The sequence below is a fragment of the Polypterus senegalus genome, chromosome 1 (genome assembly GCF_016835505.1).
Source record: "Polypterus senegalus isolate Bchr_013 chromosome 1, ASM1683550v1, whole genome shotgun sequence".
Lineage (NCBI taxonomy): Eukaryota > Metazoa > Chordata > Cladistia > Polypteriformes > Polypteridae > Polypterus > Polypterus senegalus.
In genome coordinates this window covers 227,303,049-227,328,948 of record NC_053154.1, presented here as the reverse complement: position 1 = coordinate 227,328,948, position 25,900 = coordinate 227,303,049, and the positions used below count along the sequence as shown (strand labels likewise).

The window sequence follows — 25,900 nt, the reverse complement described above, 5'->3', positions numbered from 1 at the left end:
TAATAAACTTAGCTACTACTCACAGGTCACAAATAATCATTTTATCTGATGCAGTATGTGCTTCTGAATGTTGGAGGATGCTATGCAGGAGATGTTTGATAAATCTGGGAGATTAATCATTTCATCTTCTTCCATCAATTGCAATCTACTTAGACTTTGTAAAGCTGTTCTAATGAGTGATTACATTAAGTTCCTTTGTTTAATTAACTGAGCCATCTTTAAAAATTATTTAACAGAAATAAGCAGTTTTCTATGTTGCAGAGCAGTAACAATATTATTATTCCTTATTGTTCATGTGTAACTAATCAGCACCATTATGCAAAACTTGTAATTAACAGAATCATGTTCTGTACTATTCAAGTACTTTTTCCTTTTACTTTGCAGTCTTACATGGACTTTGTTTTTCTTCGTATAACTAGGTTCATTTTCTTGTGCCAAAGCTTATTTAATACAATATTATACTCTGCCGTCTTTCAGATTTTCATTTGTTATGATTAAGAAGTGATGATGCTGTACTCCTTACCTGTTGTAGCAGTCTCGCTTGAACTGCATGATTTTATGGCTATGCAGTGCAAATGAATTGTCACTTGTAATCAATCAATCTTTATTTATGCAGCACTTTATATAGTGAGCTTAAGAAGGAGACTTTTTAACTCGTGCGTAACCTGCTGGTTTAGAAGAAAAAAAATTTCCATGTTCATGAAGCGCATGAATGGTTATACAGTATTTTGATAATTTAATAAGTGAGCACTAGAGTCTGCAAGTTCCTAAACAGTTCCATATCTTAAAATGCTAAACAAGAGAGAGTGGTCAATAATTTGAATACTCCTTATACAGTGAAACCTCTGGTCACAGTCGTAATTCGTTCCAAAACACTGGTCGCAACCCGATTTGGTTGTGATCTGAAGTAATTTCCCCCATAGGATTGTATGTAAATACAATTAATCTGTTCCAGACCATACGAGCTGTATATAAATATATTTTTTTTAAAGATTTTTAAACACAAAAATAGTTAATTATACCATAGAATGCACAGTGCAATAGTAAACTAAATGTAAAAACATTGAATAACACTGACAAAACCTTGAACAGAGAAAACTAACATTGCAAGAGTTCACGCTATAGCCTTACGAACCGCTCGCTGTAAACACTTTTTTTAATGAGTTTTAAGCACAGGGAAAAAATGATCATTTGAAAAATCCGTAATTTTTACAAAAACTAACCATAAACAACCAAGAAATCTAACCTTGCATGAGTTGAGTTCTGGCATGAAGGAAGTTAGGAGGAACTGGGTGGAGAGGAGATTACAGTTTTGAGGTAAAGTTCATCTGTACAATGCTTGTCTGACCGAGAACAATGTACTGTACAGGGAGAGACTGAACATGTTGCATTTTTTACCAGTACTGGTTTATATAGACAAGTTTTAAAATATAAATAAAGCACTGATCTATCCATTCATTTTTAAGCCTACCTAATCCAAACACAAAAGGACAAGGTGTCAGTAAACTATAGTCACTATATAGGCTAGTCCTTAGCTGCTGAAGTTATAAATGGGTCACACTTCTATTATTTAAGACTGGAATTTTGTAAAACCTTAGGGACATGTGAAGCTGCAGTACGAGCTAGAGAGGAAAATTGCATAAAATCACCATAACTGGTGATCACTATCTGCTGCTGACATTAGTTAACTGAAGACAAGATTTTTTTCTTTTCATGTATAATAATTACTAAATATTAAACTTTTCTAAAATTCCAAGAAAAGCAGCATATAATTCAAACTTTTTGTTTTTCAAACTCATTGGTGTGTTTACAATATTAATATAAAGTATGACTACTAGTAATAAATCTTATTTTATACAAGGGTCACAGGAAAGGAAAAATACTTTCAGTAGCTTTGTTTTTCCTGCTCATATGAGAATAAAACTTGAGTCCCACCTGACTAATAGTAAAAAGCAGAACGCCACATTTTAAAACCATAACTTTGTTAATGACGAGTCAAAGGGCCACTGATGGAGTTTACTGACATTTTGGTAAAAGCTTTAATGTATTTTTGTCTATGTATTTTGCCCAAAACTAATGAAAAGGTATAGTATATGGGGTTTTGGATAAGGCCGTAAAATTTCTCACAAGTTATCATATGTTATAAAGTACAGTTGCTCCAAGAATGGATGTTAGAAGATTAGTAATTGAAAATAATTTATTAAAGATTTCATGCTGCTTGAGACTCACAGTAACTTTTTTTGCATGTTTTTCTGATTTTTTTTTCTCTTGACTTAATTTAGTCTATGACCCTCTATAATTTTATATACTAATTGTAAGTGATTCTGCCTACTTTCTTTTTGGATCATCACTTTGAAATTCTGTCTTCATGTCCGAGCTTATATTGGTCACCCAGGATTTGTGTTTTTTTAGGCAACCTCTACATTACTACGTTTTCATTTAAAAAACTGAGTGCTTGAATTTGAATTGAAATTTCTGTTCACACCACAATTTTCATCTTATTTTCAAAAGTAAAGCATATATGGAATAAATGTTTGCCTACACAAGGGATATACACATCGACAGAAAAATCCTGAAAGGGATGGTAATGCTACCATCCATGGGATTTACCACAAAACCATAGTGACTTGTGTATTATTTGCCTTTTGCACATGTATGTAGCATTGAAAATGTACAAAGCACATATAGGTAAGCCACACAACAAGCACCATGGAAAGCAGCCTGTCTGTCTATGTTGGAATATGTTTTTCTTCCATGAAGGGTGACCAATCAGAAAATAAGAACTTGTAATAAACAGGATCCAATCAAGGAAGGGCCAAGTAAAAAACCACGAAAACCTGTCTTTTCACCTATTTATATTAGAGGAATGAGGCTGCATTTTCAGAAGTATACAACTCTGGAAAGCTTTTTCAAAAGTCTCTGTTTTTTGGAGTATGCTAACACCAGGGTAGAGTGAACCAAATGCAAAAACAGAGACCAATAACTGTGCTGTTCAATGAAAGCGAAGGAATGTGAATGTGCCTCTAGATAGTCAATCATAGATATTCTGTGGACTTGACTTTGTTCTGGACAGGAAGAACCTATGATGTTTTCACCATGTATCAATCTAGAAAAAAAAATTATGGCCAATAAATAGAGGTGACTTATGACCAAGTGATTAGTTCCCACATGCTGGAGGAATTTTGCATTTAATCCCTTTTTGCTAAATAGAAAAACAGAAAAAGACATTAAACAACTGAAAAAAAATTAATACACCCTTTGAAGGTTTTCCCCTGAATTATCAACAATGATCTCATTTTAATGAATAAGAAAAATCATTTTTGCGTAATACCTGAAAGATAAAAATGCATAAGTGCTAGTATATTTACAAAGCTAAAACTGGATTGGCTTTTAGACAGATAATGAAAGCCATATCAAGTCTTTATATACTTGAGTGTGATATGAAAGAGTATGACGCTGGAGGACAGCTAATAGAGATTTTTTTTAGAGCAGGTGATTAGCACTTTTAAGGCTGAATTTCATTAATCATGATGCAAGAATTACCTATACTGTATATATATATATATATATATATATATATATATATATATATGTATATATATATATATATATATATATATATATATATATATAAAGTACTGCACTTCTTTAGTTCCTCTTGCTGAAATGGCTGGTCTGTAGTCCAAAATTCCAAAGACTGAGTACTGCTGCTGCTGTTTCAGCGTGGATGAGCAGCTCAGACGAGGGTATCATCTTGAGCAAATTTCTCAGCAGAGACAGCCTATATTACTTCAAGAATAATATTAAGTATTTCACACTGAAATTTTTATAGATGTCACTGTTAATGTTCTTGTATTTGTATTATGTTAAAAAAATATATATTTTTGGGGTTTGTGTAAAAGTTTTGCTAATGACCCAGACCAACTATGCCTCTATAATAGATCAGCCTATGCTTTAAATGAGAAATGCTGGCTTGAAGAAAAAAGGATAAATCGATCCATTCTTCTTCCTGATTAATATTTTGTAGCAATACCCATCTAATGTATTCAACAGCATTTGTGAAAGCAAATGTTTTCTTTATATCTAATCTTTTGTAATTATGTATTATTCAAATGTCATCCTTATAATTTAAGTAATTTGGTTCATTAACTGACCATAGTGGCTTCTGTTTGTAAGGTGAATGATGCAATGAAAGAAAAAAAAACATTTGATGTATTGTAGTTGTATAAAAAGCAAGCAATAAAATGACAAACTATTAATACATTTATGTGAATGAACTGAATGATCATTTATTTTCAACAGCATAATAAAAAACTATTAGAAAAAAGATTTTAAAATGCTACAACAAAGAAGTAATTCTTTTACTATCTTAACATTAAAGAAGGAAAGACTTTGACTGTTTTTATAAATAGAGTGTTGGGCAAGACAGGGTGTCAACATATGTAATCGAAATAGTCATATGGGACATGGCAAATTTGTGGCATAGTCCTAACAGGATGTTAGCTAGAGTCTAAGAAAGAATATTTTTAAACTACTTGGACATATTTTTATATGAGTATACATTTATTGCTTACTGTATAACATCAGTACGTACAATAAATGTTATCAGATTTGTTGGGAAAGGGTCTTTGTTGTACTGTACAAGTGCAGTTTTAGTAATGTTTGTTTACCAAAATGAAAACAGCTGAGCAAAATTATGTTAGGCATGTCAAAAAACAAAAAGATAAGAAATGTTTTAATTAAAAATTATGTTGTCTCAAATACAATAGTGTGCAAAGTCTGTTGGGAGTTAGCTTTTTACTATAGTAAATATAAAATTTAAAATATACAGTACCATAAAATTATTAACAATAATAATAATCATACTTGGGATATTTCTAAAAATGACCATTTCTATCCATTTTCTAGAACAGGATCACAGAGTAAAAAATTTCAAAGTAGAAACTGGTGCATGGCAGAAATTCATCCTGGGCAGTGTCAAGAATCCTTTTTGCAAAATATTTGCCATTAAAAATTGCACAAATTACTTTTGTTGTTTTCACATTAGTCATTTATAACACTGTGATGGTGAAATTAGCACAAACCATTTTATGGGTGATTCTTTATTAGGCACTGATATTTTGTAGTGCAGCTCATGGGTGCTGTCATATTGTTAATAATGCAGCTCTATTACTAATAATTTGACTTGTGATCTGTGATGTCATTGCACTCTCCCTATAAAAGACGGTGATGCATATATCTGCTTTCTTTAAACGTTTTTTCTTTTTGTTTTGCATTTCTTGCTTTGTTTTTTGACAAAGATTTTGATTTACATTTTTCAGATTTTGAGCAATGATTTTCTGACTTGGTATACAACTTTTTTGCTAGCTCCATAATTATAGAGAACTCCTTTCTTTTCATTCCCTCGTCATGTTTCTCCTTTTACTTGTTTTTATTAAATGTTAATTCTCTTACAGTAGCCAAACCAGGATTTCAGTCCACCTCAAGGCACACATACTTATGCTGCCCAATATATATAGATGTTGATAATGCAGTCAGTATAAAATAGGGATGAAGATGCAGAGACTCCATATGAACAAAGGAAGTACATGTCAACTCCACTACCATCTGCTGCACTACCATGATTGCCTGTTATGATATGCAGCATGATAATTTATTTTATCAGCTGGACCCACAATTTAGTATTTCCACCTATAATCAGCAGCATGTGACATTGTTTTGTTGCAGAAAAAAGTTGTATTAGGCTAGTGATAATGTTAATGTCCTTAACAAAGTAATGTACAACGTTAGTTTCTAATCTTTTTTGCAAATATTCTGTCATTTCCGCAACTCCTATCCATTGTTTTAAATTACAATCATAAATGATATTGGACTTGTGTTCTTTTAATATGCATTTTGTGATAAGCCAATCAAAGCATGTGTTGACCTGAAAGAGAAATATAAAGCAACCTTTGCCTTATGAGTGGAGCAACTGCCATTTCTCATTTTCACTTAGATAGTTCAACAGAGATAGGTGTTCAAATACATATTTCAAGAGGAAAGAGTGAAAATGCAAAACCAACTAAAGAATGAATTTATCTGCTTTATAATATCCTCTGTCACTGATATAATAAAAGAAAATGAAATTCCAGCTTTGACACTTGTAATTAAATAAGTTGAGTTGAGGAAACAACAAAGAAGCACAAGTCGACTGAAGATAAGCCTGAAAGATTTATGACGATAAAGACACCTCATGCATATGAATTGCTGTGTAGAGTGAAAGCTTTGAAATTGCAGCTACAATTTAGATGACTTAAACATTTTACTCTCAGCTCTAAATTCTAAATAGCTTTAACATATAGTTGTTCTTTATGGAAAACCCTAATGGTTTCCGTATAAACATCTTGAAATCAAATTGCATCTCAGCAGGTTAGCTTATTGACAGTCTGTAGGGCTAAATACCTTTGTTAAAAAAGTGCATTTATTATTTTTATTACGAGCTGAATACTGAATGTGTCAAAGCAGAAGAAATGTTACCGGCAATAGCTGTCATTATGGGAAAAAAGTAAATTGTTTAACAAATTCTTAAAATTATGCAATAGCAATCATTTTTCCTTGACAACGTTAATAATATCTTTAGTTGGCTTCCATTATTCCAGCACTGTAAACTTCATTTTATGGCACTTTGTCTTGCATATTGAAATTAAATTTTAAAACGTGCTGTAATTTTAAAATTAGTTTGAAATTATTTCACTTTCATGAAAGAACTGCATACAAATTAAAAAAAAAGAAATTAATTTGTTGGAGTACAGATAGATATACTAAGGTCACTGCAAATAGGGGAATCATTGGTGTGAACTCGGTATAGTGTTATTTAAAAATGAATTTTGTGTACGCTTTTTTCAGATTATCTGCGCACCTCTTCATGACAACAATGTCTCTTTTCGCAGGGCCTGCATCCAAAGGGATCCTCCCAGTTGTCCTTTTCCAGCAAGGATCAGCCTTGTGTGAGTTTCACATCTGTCATCACACTTTCCTTTATTAGCAGAATGCCGTAAAAAAAAAAAAAAAGAAAGAAACTACTTAGCATTTTCATAGGCTTGAAAAATCTGTTCCCATTAAAGCTGTTTTCGAACCTGCAGAATGAGACAAGGTCATGGGGGGGTCAGTGAGGTTACTTGTTAATGATGAGAAGAGGTTGGTGGCTTAGCATTTCAAGGACTGTTCTGTTTAAAGTAATTTAGACAAAGAAATTTGTTGTGTGATTGGAAAAATAAATGCTCGACTCAACATACAAGCAAATAAAGAAACCAGTTGCGTTCACATGGTGCTACAACAAGGAGAATTAATAAGTACCACAAATAAATTAGTCCAGTTCACTAGTGAAAGGTATTCCTTCCAGATGTGCCTGTTAAAGATTTACAAAGCAAAACATTGTGATAGTTCACGTTGAACAGCAAATGTGTTGTATTCCAGATAACTAGCCTTATTAAATGTTTGTTTGCACATTACAAACTAAGGATTATTTGACAGGTTTTCCTTGTACTTTGAGATATCTTGCTGATTCTCTCTGCAGATGGCATGAAACAAGACCTACGCAGATGCTTTTTTCCTTTGCCATCCCTAATCCACTTTTTATAAGGACATATAATTATAATTACATAGAATTACAATTATAATTAAAAAGAAACTGCTGTAGTTCTTTTGATTAATGTCCTCTTGTTGACTAGATTTTCTGGTTTATGTTGTAAAAGGAGTGGTCTAGATGTGATACCATTTTTTGTTAACTAGTTTAGTCAAATTCATAAATATTTCACAAATAAAAAAATTAGATAATAACTGAAAGACCATTTTTCATGTTTAATTGTTAAGCTGTTTTAAAGTTGTTTCTTTTGTTGCAAGTACCATAGCAGGGCACATTGCACAGACGACAGAGACGCTCATAAGTCTTCACTCAGAGTCAGGTAATGACTCAAGGTTATAATTTGAATGAGTACGTAAATGTAGCTTGGTGGAGAAGAGGCTCAATAACAAATGTTTTAATGTCTGGATATGTACAGTGTAGTGTTTTTAAGCCATCTATTTTGTTTAAATCTTTTATGCAGCCTGTTAGCTCTAGTGCCGAACAATTCACGGTGTAAATTCTGTGCTGTGATTTTTATTTATAATTGTAGCTGAAGTTATATAAAGGAGTTCTTTGGAAGGGAAATATAGTGACAACTGCTGCTTTTAATAGATGTCAAACTTATTATTTTGCATACTGACCTACAAGTTGACCTTAAGGCCGAATAGTTGCACATTCAAAGTCTGTTTGCTTGTTCACCAACTCTCATTAAGTATTCACAATTTATACCAGTCTTCTATTTGTAAAATATCAGTCAGTCCGTCTTTATTTTATATAGCTGCTTTAACAGAAATAACATCACAAAGAAGTAAGCAATGCATTAATAGCAGCTGTAATAAACTGTATGATATTGTATACAAGAAACACCAAAAAGTATCTGACAAGCATTTCTCAAGGTTTTCTAATCAACATGGCAATACAAACTGAGTCAAAGTACAGAATCACTTGAGTGGATGAAAAATGCATAATTGTAAATTTTGTAGTTTCAAATCTTTGATAATGCAGAGTCACAGAGGAATAGGTATCTTAGCTAGTACAGTCAAACTGCACAAAGAATGATTGTTTTTCATTTTAAATGAAAATTTATAACAAATATACACCATATTTTATTCTGTGTAGCAAGATTTTCTGGCCTACTTTCAGCTCCATCAAAAGTAATAATAATCTTTTCAATGGAGTTAGAGTCAGTTACCAGAGAATACAATCACATATCAGGATAATTATTCATTTACATCTCTATTTACAGTTTAAACTTGTTTAGCCATCTGGATATTTCATCATATCTCTTCCTCTGCTCTCTCTACACATTACCCTCTGTTCCTGCACTTCTGATAAAGGTGCAAAGTGGTGTCTGGGAATTTCTTTGTGGAAGCCCATGCCCAGAAGACTGTGTGCTGATATCTAACTCTAAAGTAAACTTCCATGCTGATAGCATTTCCTTTCTCTTTGACAAATGTCAGTCTCCTAAAGTGAACACTAGCCCTTTTTATTTCAGTTTTCCAAAATGTGACACTTACCAGCACACTTTTGAGGCCTTACAATACCCATGCTGTTATTGTCCTGAACAATAAGCTGGTTAGTTAACATGGCGCCTTCACTACAAATAACTATGTCTGTGCATCTGTGTTATCTAGCAACATTTGTGTTTTTTGCTTTTTCTTTTTTAAATGCACAATTGTGTTCACGTTTTAAAAATAAAAAAAAGAATAATCTGAAATACCTGCCCTTATTGTATATACATATTTTTTTTTTCTATGCAAAGCCAAAATATTCATGTATAAATTTATTTTATTTGGCTTCTTATGCTTACTGACTCTTGCACAATTCAACAACTTTGTGTTTCTGTTTCTTCCATTTACCATTTAAATACCCTGCTTTACTTTCAATTCCTCTACCATAGACAAAGCTGCAATTGTATTTCCAAACATTTAATAGTACTAGGGTGTTGTACCATGTTAGCCATTATGAATGTAGAGAAAAGCCAAGCAAAATGACACCTTTTATTAGCTAACTAAAAAGATTACAATATGCAAGCTTTCGAGGCAACTCAGGCCCCTTCTTCAGGCAAGATGTAATCAAATTTAATAGAAAGGTAAACATGACACCCTTTCATTTTATCTTGGCTTCTCCCAGCATTGCGTTTTAATGCCACAATATGCAAAAGGAGTAACATGCACTAAATTTGGTATCCAGCTCTCCTGTTTCCCAAGATTGGCCATCTCATTTGAAATATTGTAAGCCCTGGATCCAGTCCTACATAAAACTAAATGCTGTCCTTCTGCTGAGTAAAATGACATTTAGCAAGTTATTTTAGTAACAATACAAAATTCATCTAAATGTGAAAATACAAGAGAACAAACATTCATGAGCTAGATATGGTGTGTTTGCAGGAGTTACTCTGGCCATTCAGCATACTAATATTTCAGTAAAAGTCTTTGTTGGCCAATCTTCGCTTTCACAAGGGATAAAACAACTGAATTATGACTATTAAGTACAGCCTAACAGAACATTTTCAGACACTTGGTTCAATTCAGGGTCATGGGGGAAGCAGCCTATCCTAACACCACTGAGTGTAAGGTATGTGTAAAGGAGCCAGTCCATGACAGGATGAATACAGGCAATCAACCTACCATGGACATCCTTGGGTGTGCAGATGATTAGAATTTCAAAACTCTTGCACAGTTTAATTTCATTTCAGATTATATTTATATAATTTAGTTCTACCATAGTGTTTAATGATATCAAAGATCATAAAAAATTAAGAAATGTCATTACATTACTGCTGTTCACACTCTTTCACATTGGATTTAAAATTTCTTTTAAAGACAAGTATAGTAGGAAATTAACTATGCGTTTCGAAGATAATGCAGGCTAAATCAAAAGGAAACACCCTAACACTATTCTTTGCGTCAATTATTATTTGAGAATATTTTCTCACAAATACATTAATAGTCACTGTGTGACTTATGACACCATAATATGTTTTAAAATGTATTTTGTTCAGGGACCCCCACAATGTTGATTTTGATGCTTTTAGGTGTCCAGAGGGTTAATTAGGGTGTTTCTGGATTTTATATCCAGGTTTGAATTAGATGACTATTATGGATATACAGTACATCATCATCCAAAACAAGGTTTTAAAGTCCAGTGTTAATATTTTCAAATAGACATTTGGACAATTTTAAGTGTAACAATGTACTGAGATATGGAATTATTGATAAGGCTTTGTATTGTAGGGGATGCAAGATTAGTCCTTTACATTGTCCATCACTCTTCTAATATTTTTGTTACAGCAATCTTCCTTTATGGGCTGCTTTTTCTTTGATAAATGCTGCCCACCCTTCTGTTATTCAATGCCATTAATTATGAGAGCTTTCGTTTTTCCTTTCTGTGATACTCTAGAAGATTAAGGGCCAGCTAAGTGTCATTTTACTCCCCAGATTGGTATTTTTTTCTCCATTTATCCCAGTTTTAAAACTTTCTGAAATGACAAGTTACAGCATAAAATTATTTTCCTGTAATTCCAATTTAATAGATTCTTTGCTTTAGAAGCACCAGTCTAGTCTTTTATTTAGAGGAAATTTGTACAGGTTAGGGGATGTCTGTCAATATTCCTCGGCAAAAACTGTCATGACTTTATGCTAATTGTACTTTAATTGCAGTTTCATATTGTATTTGTCCTCCTTTATGAGGGAGAAAATGTCTTCATTGCAGAGAAAGCTGGTGAATCTTTTCAGCAGGAAGAGTGTCTTTGATATATAAAATTGTGAAGGATTCCTGCACAAAACCTCTACTGGAGAGATTGAAAAAGGAAGAAAGATTTCTTATATAGGGAGAGATCCTAGAAATGGACTACAGTAATCCCTCGTTTATCGCAGGAGATAGGTTCCAAGGCCGGCTGCAATAACTGAATTTCCACGAAGTAGGGACACCATATTTATTTAATAATTTACCGTTTATTTGGATGTTTTTAAACCCTCCCTGTAGTGTTTACAACCCACCCTTTACTCTATTAATAACAGGGACAACTATTAAGCAATATGAAATCGGTAGATAAGTTTACAGTTACTGTATAGCGAAGTACACGTACCTATATATGACGTGATGATGGTGATGAATATGCTGTGCAGTAAAAATGATGACGATGAAGGTGATGATGACTTTTACTGCGCAGCCGATGACTGTATTTTACGTCTCTTCAGACGGTGGTGCCATTTCCTAGGTCACCTCTTCCACGGTTTCCGATGGTGTATCCGTAGTAGTAATAGGGACTGGCTCTTTTTTGCGAGGCTGCAAAAACATTGTGATTGGCAGCTGATGCCGCTGCTTCTTTTTCCGGTCGAAGAGCAGCTTGTAGGCGGTCATGACGTCGTTGACCTTGTTGTAAAATTGGACCGATCGAACCATATCGTCGTCCCATTCCTGTGACCACTCTTGCAGATGCTTAGCCAGCCTGCAGCCACAGCCGAACGTTCGCCCTTCCTTCAACATATCCAGAAGTTTCACCTTCTCAGCGATCGTCATCATTCTTCGTTGGCATTTAGGCTCAGCACCAGCCTTGGAAGAAGGAGCACGTTTGGGACCCATTGCAGGGGGTGAAAATTGAAGCGAAGTTCAACACAAAGAAACCAAAAAAAAATCACACACAGCACAGTGTAAAGTAAACCGCTCGGCGAGAAAGCTTGAAGCTAAATGACCGTGTCTGAGAGACAAGGGGAGGTGCTGTGGGATCTGGGCATCAGTCAAAGCACCAATCACTGGCCCGATTAGAAAGCAGGAAGCTGTGATTTGTCATCTCCCTCCCATGTACCAATCACAGCCCGTGTTACAACGCATTTAGTCACCAAACTTGTTTTGTTGGTCTTAGACTAGGAACTACTACTACTATATTTCATGAATCCGCGAAAACTGAACCGCGAAGTAGCGAGGGATTACTTTACTACAAAACAGCACACTGTGCAACTGTACTGGACGCTGTGGAAATGTATGAATAAGTGGTAGAGAATTTCAGCCTCAGTGCAAATATATAGTATTTGTATAGCACCTGATTGTAGCCAACCTGTAACAATATAATGGTGTACGGAATGGCCAAACTATTCCAAATACCACTGCTGCTTTAGTGTTGTTACTGTCAGTGTACCACTCAGAGTATTTTAATCCATTATATCTGAGTGTTGAATCACAGCTCTACAGTAGCTGATCTGAAAGCTCTAAAGCAAGTTGAGTCGAGAGCGCAAAGGATTATCTGGATACAGTTTCCAGCCCTGGAGGATATTTATAGCACACGCTGCATAAGGAAAGACACCAGCATCTGCATGGATTCAAGTCAGCCATGCGCACAATCTATTTGAACTTCTCCCATCTGGCAAACGCTTCAGAGCCTTTCCTGCACAGACCTCAAGGCTCAGAAACAGCTTTGTCCCAAGAGCTATAAACGCATTCAATCAGCCCATCAAGTGCTCCCAGTAGAACTGTTTGTGCTTATAATTACAGTTACCTCACTGTAGTACTAGGGTGTTGTACCATGTTAGCCATTATGAATGTAGAGAAAAGCCAAGCAAAATGACATCTTTTATTGGCTAACTATATATTTTTTTAGTTAACCAATAAAAGGTGTCATTTTGCTTGGCTTTTCTCTAATTACCTCACTGTAAATTTGTACTACAGCTGTAATATTACACAACCTCAGCCACTTTATGAACCATTTGCACTATCTCCACAATATGTACATGTATATTTTACTCATGCTGTACTGTACATTTTTCCCTTTTTTATCATATTATTATTATTTTATCATTTTATAGAAAAATAAGCTTATGGAGGATTTGCATATTGAATCTTATTATACCATACAACGTCAATAAAAGAATTCAATTAAAATCAATAGAAAAGAGCATGTATTTACAGATGATTATGACTGGCTTTTAAGTCAATTTAGATTTCCAAGAGATATCCTCTTGGAGCTCTGTTCTGTTAGAATACTAGAATGTATACTTGATATAATTTTTATGGTGAAATCCATTAACGTATGCATATTACATTTTACAGATAAATCATTAACTTCATGTAAATAATGTATACTGATAATAATTAAACACGTGGGGCATGGTGGCACAGCGGAAGCAATTAGCTGGCGCCCCAACCAGGGATTGTTCCTGCCTTGCGCTTGATGCTTGCTGAGACTGGCATGACCCTGGATGGGTGAATGGATGAAAAATTAAAAATGTATTATGAAGATTTTTCAATGTTCCTTAAACGTATTGGAGAATCAGTGTTCTAAGCTTACAGCTGGTTTGACATTTATTACAGAGCTTATATTGTGGTGATTGGTTATGTAGAGAAAGAAAATGGAAGGACAGGAATTGGGGGTTGGTATGTGTGGCAGAAACAGTACCACTGCAAAAAATTATTTTATCAAGGTTCGCACACGTCCCAGCAAGCATCTTGCAGGAGGCAGAAACAATCCCTGGGTGAAGTGCTAACTCATCGCTACCACTGCACCACCATGTCCCCATGTTTAATGTTTTAATGCATTTCATAATGAAAATGTTATCATAGTATTCTAAAATATTCAGAGAGCTGTAATATCATGAATGTAATATATTCTGTGTGGAGTTCAGTGCCTACATGCTCCTGTGTGTGATAGAGGAAGCCGTTTAAGAAGCACGTAGTGATTCACACACATAGAATATGAAGCATTTAACAAGCTACTTTAGTTACAATGGGATTTGGGGAATTCTAGTAAATTAAATATCAATTTTACATTAAGTTTATGATGTTCTACTGTACTTTAATGACAAAGTAAACTATGAGGTTAAAGTGGAAATTTCAAGATTAAAGTCAACATTTCGACCTTTTTTCTTCACTATTCCTATTTTTTTTTCTTTTCTCTGTACCCTCATATGCTTTCATATGACACTCAGATATTGGGGTATGACTTGCTTTTTCACGGCGACTTTGATATATGACCACTTCTTTTTTATTTCTGGCACTGTGTGACTTTCTGAACTTGACCTTTCGAGTGTCTGCCGCTCTGTATCACTCAATCAACTTCCTTTTGTTGTTTACACCACTGCAAAACCCAACAAATAGTACGTTTTTCCTTGCCTCCACTTCACATTCCCTGAAATTCTTCTTTTTCCCCATTCTTTTGACATTGTTTTTTCACAAAACACTGAACTTAAGGGGCTATTTATATTGATTTGCATATTCAAAGAGGTGTAATTCTGGGAGGAGTCAGGGCGGGGCGGCAGGCACAACTTTTCATGCTGACTGGGATTTATACAGCAGAAGTGTGTGGAAGTTGGCTTACACACACTTTTATGCATCTGAATTTTATTGTGTGTATGCACATTTCCACTGCTGTTTGTATGCCATGTTTGAGTGTGAATTCTATACACAGCGTTATACATGAGACCCTAGATCTTAACATATATGCTATAATGTCTACAAACAATAAAACATACACTGAAAAAACAAAATCTTATAGTCGTATAATATTTATAATCAGAACCATCTACTTTTTTTTTCTTATTTATATACCTGCTTAAAAGCTGTATTTAAATATTAGGTTCCAACTTTGTATCCAAAACCCAAGAAAGTATAGGGCAAAGCAAAGGAGAGCAAAAGTACTATGGACTGGAGTATATATTGTGGAGAAAAGAAGCTAAGAGATACCATACAGTGGGAGTGGGAAACTCCTGTGGGGCAATTGCCTTTATTTTCATGTGATTTTATAATTTACTTAATTAACTTTTATATAGTATAAGTATGGAATCATGCTGGAAGTGAGGCCTAAAAAGGTGATTGGTTTTGTAGGATAGTGGATTTTAAAGTGCAATGTCTTATCAAATACAATAAATATTTACTCAAGTACCACAAAGGTTCCCTATTGTAATAAAGAACTGCACTTCATCAGATTTGGCAGGATTTTGTTTAAGGCTATGTAACTGTTTTCACAGTAATACTCATGCTTGTAGCTGGACAGCTCTAATTGATTCTTACATCCACTAATAATCTGAAGGCTGTATGATTTTCTAGTAAGTGTGTATAGCTTTACGAGAGCTGAAGTAAAATAAATTTCAATCGTCTCCCCTTGAAAATTGCCATTTGACTGTTGAAGTGTGCATTAGAGACTGTAGTTAACAAATTTGGCAGGCTTGCAGTGATTCCATGATCTAAGTTGTTGGATGATAAGAGCCACCAGCTGTGTGAAGGAGCCAGTCACTGGGCTAGACTTATTATCACTTTCAGTGAGTTATCATTGAGTCCAAGTGTGAAGGAAGTAATGGACATTAAAATCCTTTCTACTATATGAAAGGAAAGGAATAAAAACATATCTGAAAATATCAGAATTTCTGTGTGATGTGGAACAGCAAGAAAATCTCACTAGAATCTAAGTAACTCTTTTAAAATAAAACACATTTTACTTAATGAAAAGCTGGAACAAGGCTGTTAAAAATATAATGTTGGTAATGTATTTGTATCACTCACCATGTAAATTTGCTGCACAGCCTATGTATGGACTTGTTAAGTAAATGTCATACTTTAAGGTAAGGTTTGGAAATGCATGTAAAATGGTGAGTTTTTAGGTGTGGGACAGCACAACCTGTGAATCTAGTCATGTTGTGCTGACTGTTCTAGCCTAAACCTTCCATCTGCAAACTGGCATGAGCTTTTCATTAGGTATCACTCTACAGCCTCAGAAACACTCCTAATTCTTTACTCCACATCATCCATATGCCTATTGTGTCTGCTGACTCATCCTATTTACTGTTGCTGGGTAATCAATTGACCATCCTTACCTAAGGATGTTTTAATGTCGACATTCACCTTTTTTAAAAGACCTCTGAGTTAGCCCATTTGTTTCTCTTTTATTTGTAGTTTAGAACCTGTGAAGTTTTTCATTTCATCTTTCACTCAGTCTACCTGCCACAGTAATATCTTAGATTTTTATTTTTTATAAATGCTTGACTCATTTTGACCTCATCTTCGCCTGGCCATTTTGGTGTTTTTGGATTAAACTGTTTGCTGACTTTTTCTTACCGATTATGTCTTTTTGTCTTCTAACCATTTGATTCACATTTGTTCAATCCAAATTGCATTTTGTTCATAATTAAGTATCCACTTTATTGTACAGCACCCACCTAATAACTTATAAAGGTTCACAAGGGAAACTGGCAGAGGAGTTAAACTTCAAGATAGTCAGCATAACCCTAAATCAGAACTTTTGAATCAAGATGCATCATAAGCTAATAAAATGTGATCTACACATATGCAATTAAAAGCTAACATTTAGATCATAAAAAGAACCAGGGATGTCACCTTCACCATGTTTGTTATATAACCAAGGATCTGTTTTGAACAGAGAAGAAGGTCAACTTTAAATTTACTGAAAATTAATTTTGTAATGTGTCATATGCTTTTTTTCTTATGGGTCTATAAAATGTAATGTTGACACTTCTCACTGAAACTTAATTTCCTATCAAGAAAAAATAAGACTGTAAAGATGAATGAATAGATAAATAATAAATTAAATCAAAATGCTAATTATGACTCTAGTAACTCTTTTTTTTACAATTCTAAAAGTAGTGAATTCTAAGTCAATATGCAATGTGGAATTGCATTTGAGAACCGTTTTACCTGTTTACAAAGTACAGTCATACAGTTGTACATTAATTTTATACTTAGCAGTATTATCACATGCTATATATCCCAACACCACAGGTATTTTGTTAAAGCATCATGGTTAACTTAGATCCCTGGCACAATGAATACTCAATACTCAAACATTTCAGAATGATAAACCAAGAAAAAAATAACAAAACTAGAATTTAGTCAGCTGCCTACAAACCCTCCACTAAAGAAAATTCCCTATCATTATTCACACTCCAGACTACTGTAATACATTTTTATTTCCAATGGTTTGCCTCCACAGTTAGAACTGTCTTGTTTGCTGTTGCTTCATTGTCTTATCATATATCTATCGTCTTGCAGTTTTATTTTCCAGTCCTTTTTTGCTATTTGTTGGAACCTCAATTCCTCCATTTTTCAAAAATATATTTGCTATACACACATTTTCAAATTAGATAAATTCATTGCTATTAATTCTGCCTCCTTCCAAGATTTATTCGGCTAGCATTTAAAAATGCAATAAGAGACTTTGTTATTGGTTTCACTGGCAGTTTGGCTCATTCGAGACAGCAGAAGATTTCAATGCTTAAATAATTTCTGTTGTCTTTGGGGAGCATGTTGACCCACGTGGTGGACCCTGACCTGAATTATTAATTATTCAGAACACAGAATTAAATTCTCTATTCCCTCAAACAGCTAAGTTTGATGTTCATCAGACACAGGCATAGTACAACATTTGTAGAGTTAAACCTAACAAATTGTTGCCATTTAGATTTCAAGGAAATGACTCTTTTACGATTACCCGGATGACCTCTTATTTCATACTGGTGTTGAAGCCAATACCTTAGCATCTACAATCAATCAAAGTCACTACATACCCATTTTCTTTTTTTGAGGCTGTTGCCCTTCATAAATTAGATTTGATTGTACTTATTACTGTACATAATACCACCCAAAAACTTCTTTGTAAGCCAGCTGTACACAGTTTTTCTTCCATTGCCTGAGCCTGTGTCTGATTACAAAATCAACTGATCTGTAAACATCCCGTTATGTCTCTGTCAATAATCCAGTCTTCCTTCATTTATCAAGTTGGAAGGTTTATTCAGATACCTCCACATTGATGATTATATTTTAGACCATGATATTGTTGTCATGATATTGTCTACAACCGTATAAAGAGTATAATAGAATTATTTACATCTTGATCCTCCCTTCTTATTTTCAACTGACTATGATTAAAATAGATATTATTTTGTTTTCATTCTGGTAGTGTTACTCTTTACCTATCACATATTGGTTCAAGTTAAGATCTATTCTCTCTTGCTCTACCAGTGGTTGTACTGTTGTTCTATCACATTTCTGTCTTGGAATTTTTATTTCCTTTTATAACTTTTCCTAACAGTGTTGAGAGGAAGTCATTCTCTCACTACCTGTATTCCTTGGATTCAATAAACATCTGATCATAGTCATCTACTTAACGGTAGATTAATTTGTGTCAGCAGATGCCATGGCATACTTAGAACTCAAAATTCAACTTTATGGTAAATAAAAATCCTTAAACTCCTGCTCATGCACTGCCTTATATGTAAAAACTAAAATTTTGTATTAAAAAATCCTAGCATTGAACTTTGCTGGCATTAAGTTAATAATGATAACAGGTTTATGTTTAGATTTGAGACCTACAATCTTAATTTACAATTACTTGAATACATACATTTATGGAACTGACTGAAAGAGTGCAGCCAAGACACATATATTAACAAATCACCCAGTGTGAGTGAGTATGTGTACAAGTAAGTGTATGCTGTGATTGACCTTCAACCTTTCAAGATGTCTTACTCCTAATGCTTCTGGAATAGGCTCTATGCCCAAAATATGACCCCAAACTTGGATAATGAAACTTTAAAAAAAACTAAGAATGGATGGATTGATGGATGGATAATAGATTCATTGACAAATAATTACTGTTTAGATGTTTTTAACCATTCTTTTTGTATTGAACACCAATTCCAACACTCAATTAATCCCCAAACTGATGCTTGCCCTAATGAATTAGGCAAACACAAAATATTTTTATAGTTATTCATAACTGAGTATTAGTTATAAGTAATATATTTAATATTCAAACACAGTATCATGCACAGGAAGTTATACCTTAGTGTTCTTTGTCTGTTTAAGCTGACCCTCCTTTACACTGCGTTGTCACAGAACACATATATTGACTGAATGTCATCATGAAACGAGGGCTCTTTAATCCAGGCAGTAGACACTTGAATAAATTTCTGTAAAGTACATACAGTGGTGTGAAAAACTATTTGCCCCCTTCCTGATTTCTTATTCTTTTGCATGTTTGTCACACAAAAAGTTTCTGATCATCAAACACATTTAACCATTAGTCAAATATAATATATAAATATAATATAATCAATTTTGCTAAGAAACATCTCAATGATTGCCAAGACTTTTGGGAAAATACCTTGTATACTGATGAGACAAAAGTTGAACTTTTTGGAAGGCAAATGTCCTGTTACATCTGGCGTAAAAGGAACACAGCATTTCAGAAAAAGAACATCATACCAACAGTAAAATATGGTGGTGGTAGTGTGATGGACTGGGGTTGTTTTGCTGCTTCAGGACCTGGAAGGCTTGCTGTGATAGATGGAATCATGAATTCTACTGTCTACCAAAAAATCCTGAAGGAGAATGTCCGGCCATCTGTTCGTCAACTCAAGCTGAAGCGATCTTGGGTGCTGCAGCAGGACAATGACCCAAAACACACCAGCAAATCCACCTCTGAATGGCTGAAGAAAAACAAAATGAAGACTTTGGAGTGGCCTAGTCAAAGTCCTGACCTGAATCCAATTGAGATGCTATGGCATGACCTTAAAAAGGTGGTTCATGCTAGAAAACCCTCAAATAAAGCTGAATTACAACAATTCTGCAAAGATGAGTGGGCCAAAATTCCTCCAGAGCTGTAAAGACTCATTGCAAGTTATCAAACGCTTGATTGCAGTTATTGCTGCTAAGGGTGGCCCAACCAGTTATTAGGTTCAGGGGGCAATTACTTTTTCACACAGGGCCATGTAGGTTTGGATTTTTTTTTCTCCCTAAATAATAAAAACCATCATTTAAAAACTGCATTTTGTGTTTACTTGTGTTATATTTGACTAATGGTTAAATGTGTTTGATGATAAGAAACATTTTGTGTGACAAACATGCAAAAGAATAAGAAATCAGGAAGGGGGCAAATAGTTTTTCACACCACTGTATACACCATCTAGACCCTCACACAGTATTCTTGTGAAGCCAGTTGTCCGGAAGTAGACTGCATGATATTCAGTAACAATTCAATGAACCTGAAATTGAGGTTATGCTTTCCACTGAAAAACCAAGAACAAAACCCACTGCCTTTTGCAGATAGGGAGATGTAATTACTGAAATTGCAGCTAAGTTTAAGAATACCTGTTTAACCATAAATAAAAGTGAATAACGTTTATTTAATCATAGGTTATAAAGGCTCACCTTAAGTACATTATTTTATGCTATATAATCATCGTAGGCATGGGTAATGTCTTGCAGTGCTAGTGTGGGGGGTGAGGTGACTAGGTGAACATCGCAAGAGGCACTTTCATCAGGATAGGATTTCCATACAAGAGTATTTGTTGTAATACATAAACTGAGTTAATAATAAAATATACTGTAAGAGTTGCATATATAGCTATATCCCATACTTTCTAGCATTCTATACTACATTTACAAGTCTGAAGAAATTTTAATTTTAAAAGTTTCAAATATCTCAAATATGCAATTTTTATACACTTCACTGTTTTTGAGAGATTGTGAGCATCAAAGTGGCACATGCATGTCAAAGCTACGGTGACTGATTTTTTACATATCATGTTGTGCATATATTGTCTTTTTGTAAAATTTTATTAATTTCTGGAATGCTTTTAAGATATCAGTGACAAGTACTACTGTATGTTTGTTAAATATGTCAAGTTTGCACCAAGTGTGTTTACTTAAAAAGGGGAGGCACTTTTTAGATTGCAGGACAAAGTTTTGAAACTGTCAAAGTATGTAGATTTGCAATTGCAAATGTCAATAAAATTATATATTTGAGTCAAACAGAAGTGGTACAGAATTTACATAATAGTATGTACTGTATTGTTTATAATGTTTGGATTGTGTATTTTATTGATTTTTAGGCTAATCCTTTTCTCTTTATTCCCCAGAATAATATTACTTATTATTTTGCCTGTTCTGAGAAAGTAATGTATCATAGTAGTATTGTATTATGAAGTACATGTTGCAATATGTATGTATTGAGTCTTGTCTAGTAAGGATATATATGGGGGGCTGGCAGCAAAAATGTTCCTTGCCTCAGATAGCATTATTTAACATGTCAGGTCTGAGGTCTTGATTAAGAAGTGCGATTTTATAAGTAGCTTCATTTATCTTAAAAATAACCAAGGAAATTGGTAATCTGAAGGATATTTTAGTGCCCGACAAAACCATTGAAGTTTACAATGGTAGATGTATATACTATGTTAGAAAATATGTGCAGTGTATTTTACTCAGTTTCATATATTGTATTTTCACTCTATTCTGTACAATGTTAGTTTAAACTGCGGGTACATTAATGTTGCACAAAAGACTGTTGGGTGAAACTATGTCTACATTAATATGTGCTCTATGGCGTCTGGATTGACTCTGCCTACCAATGATCCTGTGGTAGAAGGAGCAAAAATGGTCACAACAGAACCAAGCATCAGAGTGGAATTAAGCCCACAATAGACTGATACTAAAATCATTGTAACGATATATCTGTTTAGCCACTTAGAATATGAGCAAAGGCCTATGAACAGACCTTGTTCTCTATTGTAACTGATTCACTTTGGTTGTTATTAGCTGTAAAAGCTTTGTAAAATCATATGACTTTAAAATTGTTCTACTCCTGAATAAAAATATGGGATGTAGCAATTTACAGAGCATACACTATTTGTACACATTTGAAATTAGCTTCATTTCACATTAGCTTCTCAACATTGTAGTCAGTATTTTTTACTGCACTCACATCATCAGCTAGTCTTCCTCTTAGTTTAATGGCAAGCATATCTTCTCTTTTCTGTAGTGTCTTATGACGGTTTCACAATGCTGTGTCTCCTGTTGCATTAGCAGGAAAAGATTAATCACAAAATAAAACGTTTTGTACAGTGATCCTGTGACTGTGAATCAGTTGATTTTTTTGTTTCAAAATCTTGCACTCTTATTGGCCAAGTCCATTGTCACCCCTTAGATCATCTTCAGATTTTTGCTATATGTAAGTACAGTACCCTGAGAAAATGAGTGCCTGATTTCTTCTAACAGTGCAAAAAAAAAACAGTTGCAACTTCAGTTGAATTCTTGAGATCATTCAGCAGCAGATGAATCTACTCCTCCTTACATTGCTGAGTGTGTGCATTTTGTGTTTAGTTCTTAGTTTATCTTTGTGTTTGTATCTGTGCACTCTTTTTGCACTGAATTCCTTTCACCTGTATCCAGTGTTTGTATTCTCTAGTCCTTTTAATTTATGTAAGCACGTATGATCAGAGATCAGTAATGTCACACACACGATTAGTTACCAAAATAACAATTTTCTTAAGGTGCTTTCCAATGGAGTCTAAAATTGTAAATATATATGTTACAGACTAAACTTTCTTCTCATTGTGCTGCAGACAAAGCAGTTTGACCTAAGCTAAACTAGTTTATCCTAAATATGTATGTATAAGTATGTATATATACATACATACTTTGTTAATAATAACGCATAAGCTATAGAGAAAATGATTTTAATAAAGAATGAAGGAAAAAAGAAGGAAAACCTATAAAAAGCAATATACAATATCCAAAAAATCAAAGTGAAGCTGGTTATACCTCTTTGCCTGTTCGTGTGCAAGTTCCACACAAGTTGAAGCTGCTGCATGGCTGGATTCCAATAGCTGAACACTTATACTCCATGAACTGCCTTTTTTATTAACTTGAAGGAAGAAACTTATGAAAACTGAACACTTAGCCAACATAACCCAAATATTCAGAAATACTGTGCATAAGCTAATACGTTTCCTGGTTTTATCCTGTCAATGGGGTTACAAGGTGTATTTTCCAAGGAACCAAAAGTATAGAGTAGCAGTGTACAGTCCAGTTGCTGTTGTCTCAAAGGATAGTTTGTCCTGAATCTTCAGTGTCCATGGAGGGATTGCCTTTAGTACACACAGAGCAATGTATGCTTCTTTGTGCCTGTGACTCTCTCAGGTTGAAATTTGTAAATGCTGGTTTAAAGAAAAGCCAAGCAAAATGACAACTTTTATTAAACTAAAAAGATTACAGTATGTAAGCTTTCGAGGCAACTCAGGCCCCTTCTTCATGCTGGTTTATAATGCATCTACAAACTTGCTATGAGAGTTAGTGAATAGTTAATTCTGTTTTTTTCAGTGAAACAAAAAATTAGCTTGTATGCACATACTCTTCTGCTTGTGCTTATCACTGTCTTTTATGGAGGTTTGACTCCATGCATCCCCCATGCTCAACTCCTTTAAAGGCTGTCTTTTACTGCTGAGATCTGGCGCTACAGTTTCCTTTGGACTAGAGGCTCTCCAACATTTGCTAAAGGGCACATCCTAAACAGTAGGTTGATATGCTGTGGAGCTTAACCAAGGCTCAAATTATGTCGAGTGAGAGAGCTGGAAGCTAGTGATGACAATTAATTACAATGAATAAGGACATTTTACCTTTGATTTCTTAGGTGTGCCTAGGCATGAATATTTTCCTTACTGACCAAGGTGAAGAATAGTTCTCAGTGTCTGAATATGCCTACAAGAGTGTTATTTAATTGTGATTGATACTTCCTTATCAGATGGAGAGGGCCAGATGATGCATGCCAAAAGGGCCAGTCAGTTCCACAGAGAAATGAAATGTGCAAAGATTTTAGCTTAGGATTGAAGCTGAAGTGAAAGACTTATTTATATGCCATGCCAAAATAGGGCAGTGCCACTTTGTCCTACCAGTGACTGTTAATTCCCTAAAAAAGAATTGCAATAGTACAATTTCAAAAATGAATAATAGAATGGGTGTGTTATAAGCCCAGTTCTGACCTCAGTGTACAGAAAATATTCACAGACTTCTACAACCTACAGTAAGTTTATAATTGCATTGATCCATAAAACCCAATCAACTAAGAGATGTGTACAAATTAATGAAGTTTGGGGGAGGATGGTGGTTTATGACACCTTTAGAGGCTTCTGCTCATGCAAAATAAGCAATTCAGAGGCTTTGTTGATATTAGATCACATTTTCAATGGAGTAACTTTAAGAATGAATCTGAAGTAGGCATTATGTGTTGTTACCTTCCTAAAATGTTACTACTGATATACAGCAAAATCAACAGTGCTAAATAAACATGCATAAGTATATACACTATATGAAAATACTCTTTCCATATAACCAGTTTTAAAGGTTACATTTAACAATTTAAGATTTCATTTAACAATGCTAATTTTTGAAATTTTGTGTTTTTATATGGGGTGTCTCTGACACTAGGAATCTGCATTGGCAATCAGAAAGATTGCCAGTTAAAATCCCATAAAGGCCAGAAGTGACTCAATTCTATTGGGCCCTTGAGCAAAGCCTTTAACCTGCAATTGTTTCGTCCTTGGTATGATGTTAATCTGAATCCAGCCCTGCAAGCAGGTCCTCCAACTTGCAGGGCAAAGTTGGTGGTGGGTGGTAGGACTGGCACACCAAGCACTGTAAAAAAAACCTCACAGTGTTCCAGTGTGGTGCTGAGGGGTCCCAATCCGGATGGTTAATGGTGTGATGGATGCGACAATGCACTGTATCAGCACATGCTCCCAACCTCTTCCTCTTCCATATATTTATTAATTCATTATATAGATATACAGGTCATAGGAGATCAGAGAACGAATTACTGCACAAACATATCACTCTATATAATATTCAAAATAAGCATTCATTTCCTTAAAAACAAAAAGGGGCTAACACAAAAAAAACCATAAACTATAACAATAAACTGAAGATAAATCCTCTCTGGATTGCCACAAACATGTAGTTGTCTTTCTCTCTCTGGTGGGGAGGCTCATTCTGTTCTCTCTCTTTTTTTGTCTGCCTTTCTCTCACACATTATCTGTTATCATTATGGCCTTTTTCTCCCATCAATAGTCCTTCACTTTAAACTCCACTCTCAATTCTAGCTTTATTCTTCCACTGCCTGAAGATGGCTTTAAATTTAGCTCCACCCCACCCAAAAAGGAACCATATGCTGCAACCTGATGAACTGGAGGACAATAACATGCCTCCTGCCAGTCTATCTGGACCTAAGCCTTAAAGGGGTAACACAGGGCTATTTGGTACCACACATTCTCTATAGCTTCTCTCTTACTTTAAACAGGGGATTAATTACCTTTACCGCTTATGGGGCATCTGTTAAATGGCATTCGGGGGAAACTTTGCATGTTTCCTTACAAAGCATAAATCCAGCATTTATGTCCCTGTCCCTCACTCTGATATAGTGCATGCATTCTGACATGGTCTACCATCCCCTACCTATTTTCTGGTTATGTGATCTGACATTGTCTGCGCACCTCATTATTTTTTATGGATTAATTTCAT

At 34.6% G+C, this 25,900-nt stretch overlaps 1 protein-coding gene across 6 annotated transcripts in view; it reads left to right on the top strand.

Moving 5' to 3' along the window:
• LOC120539587 (C-terminal-binding protein 2) overlaps positions 1–25,900 on the top strand; it is a 391,023-nt gene that overhangs the window by 99,582 nt on the left and 265,541 nt on the right. For 4 of the 6 annotated variants that reach the window (XM_039769845.1, XM_039769806.1, XM_039769871.1 and 1 more), the window contains one exon: positions 6,930–6,986. The exons of the other annotated variants lie outside the window; for them this stretch is intronic. The gene's annotated coding sequence lies outside the window, so the exon portion shown is untranslated. The remainder of the gene's footprint in view (positions 1–6,929; positions 6,987–25,900) is intronic. 6 annotated transcript variants of the gene reach the window in all.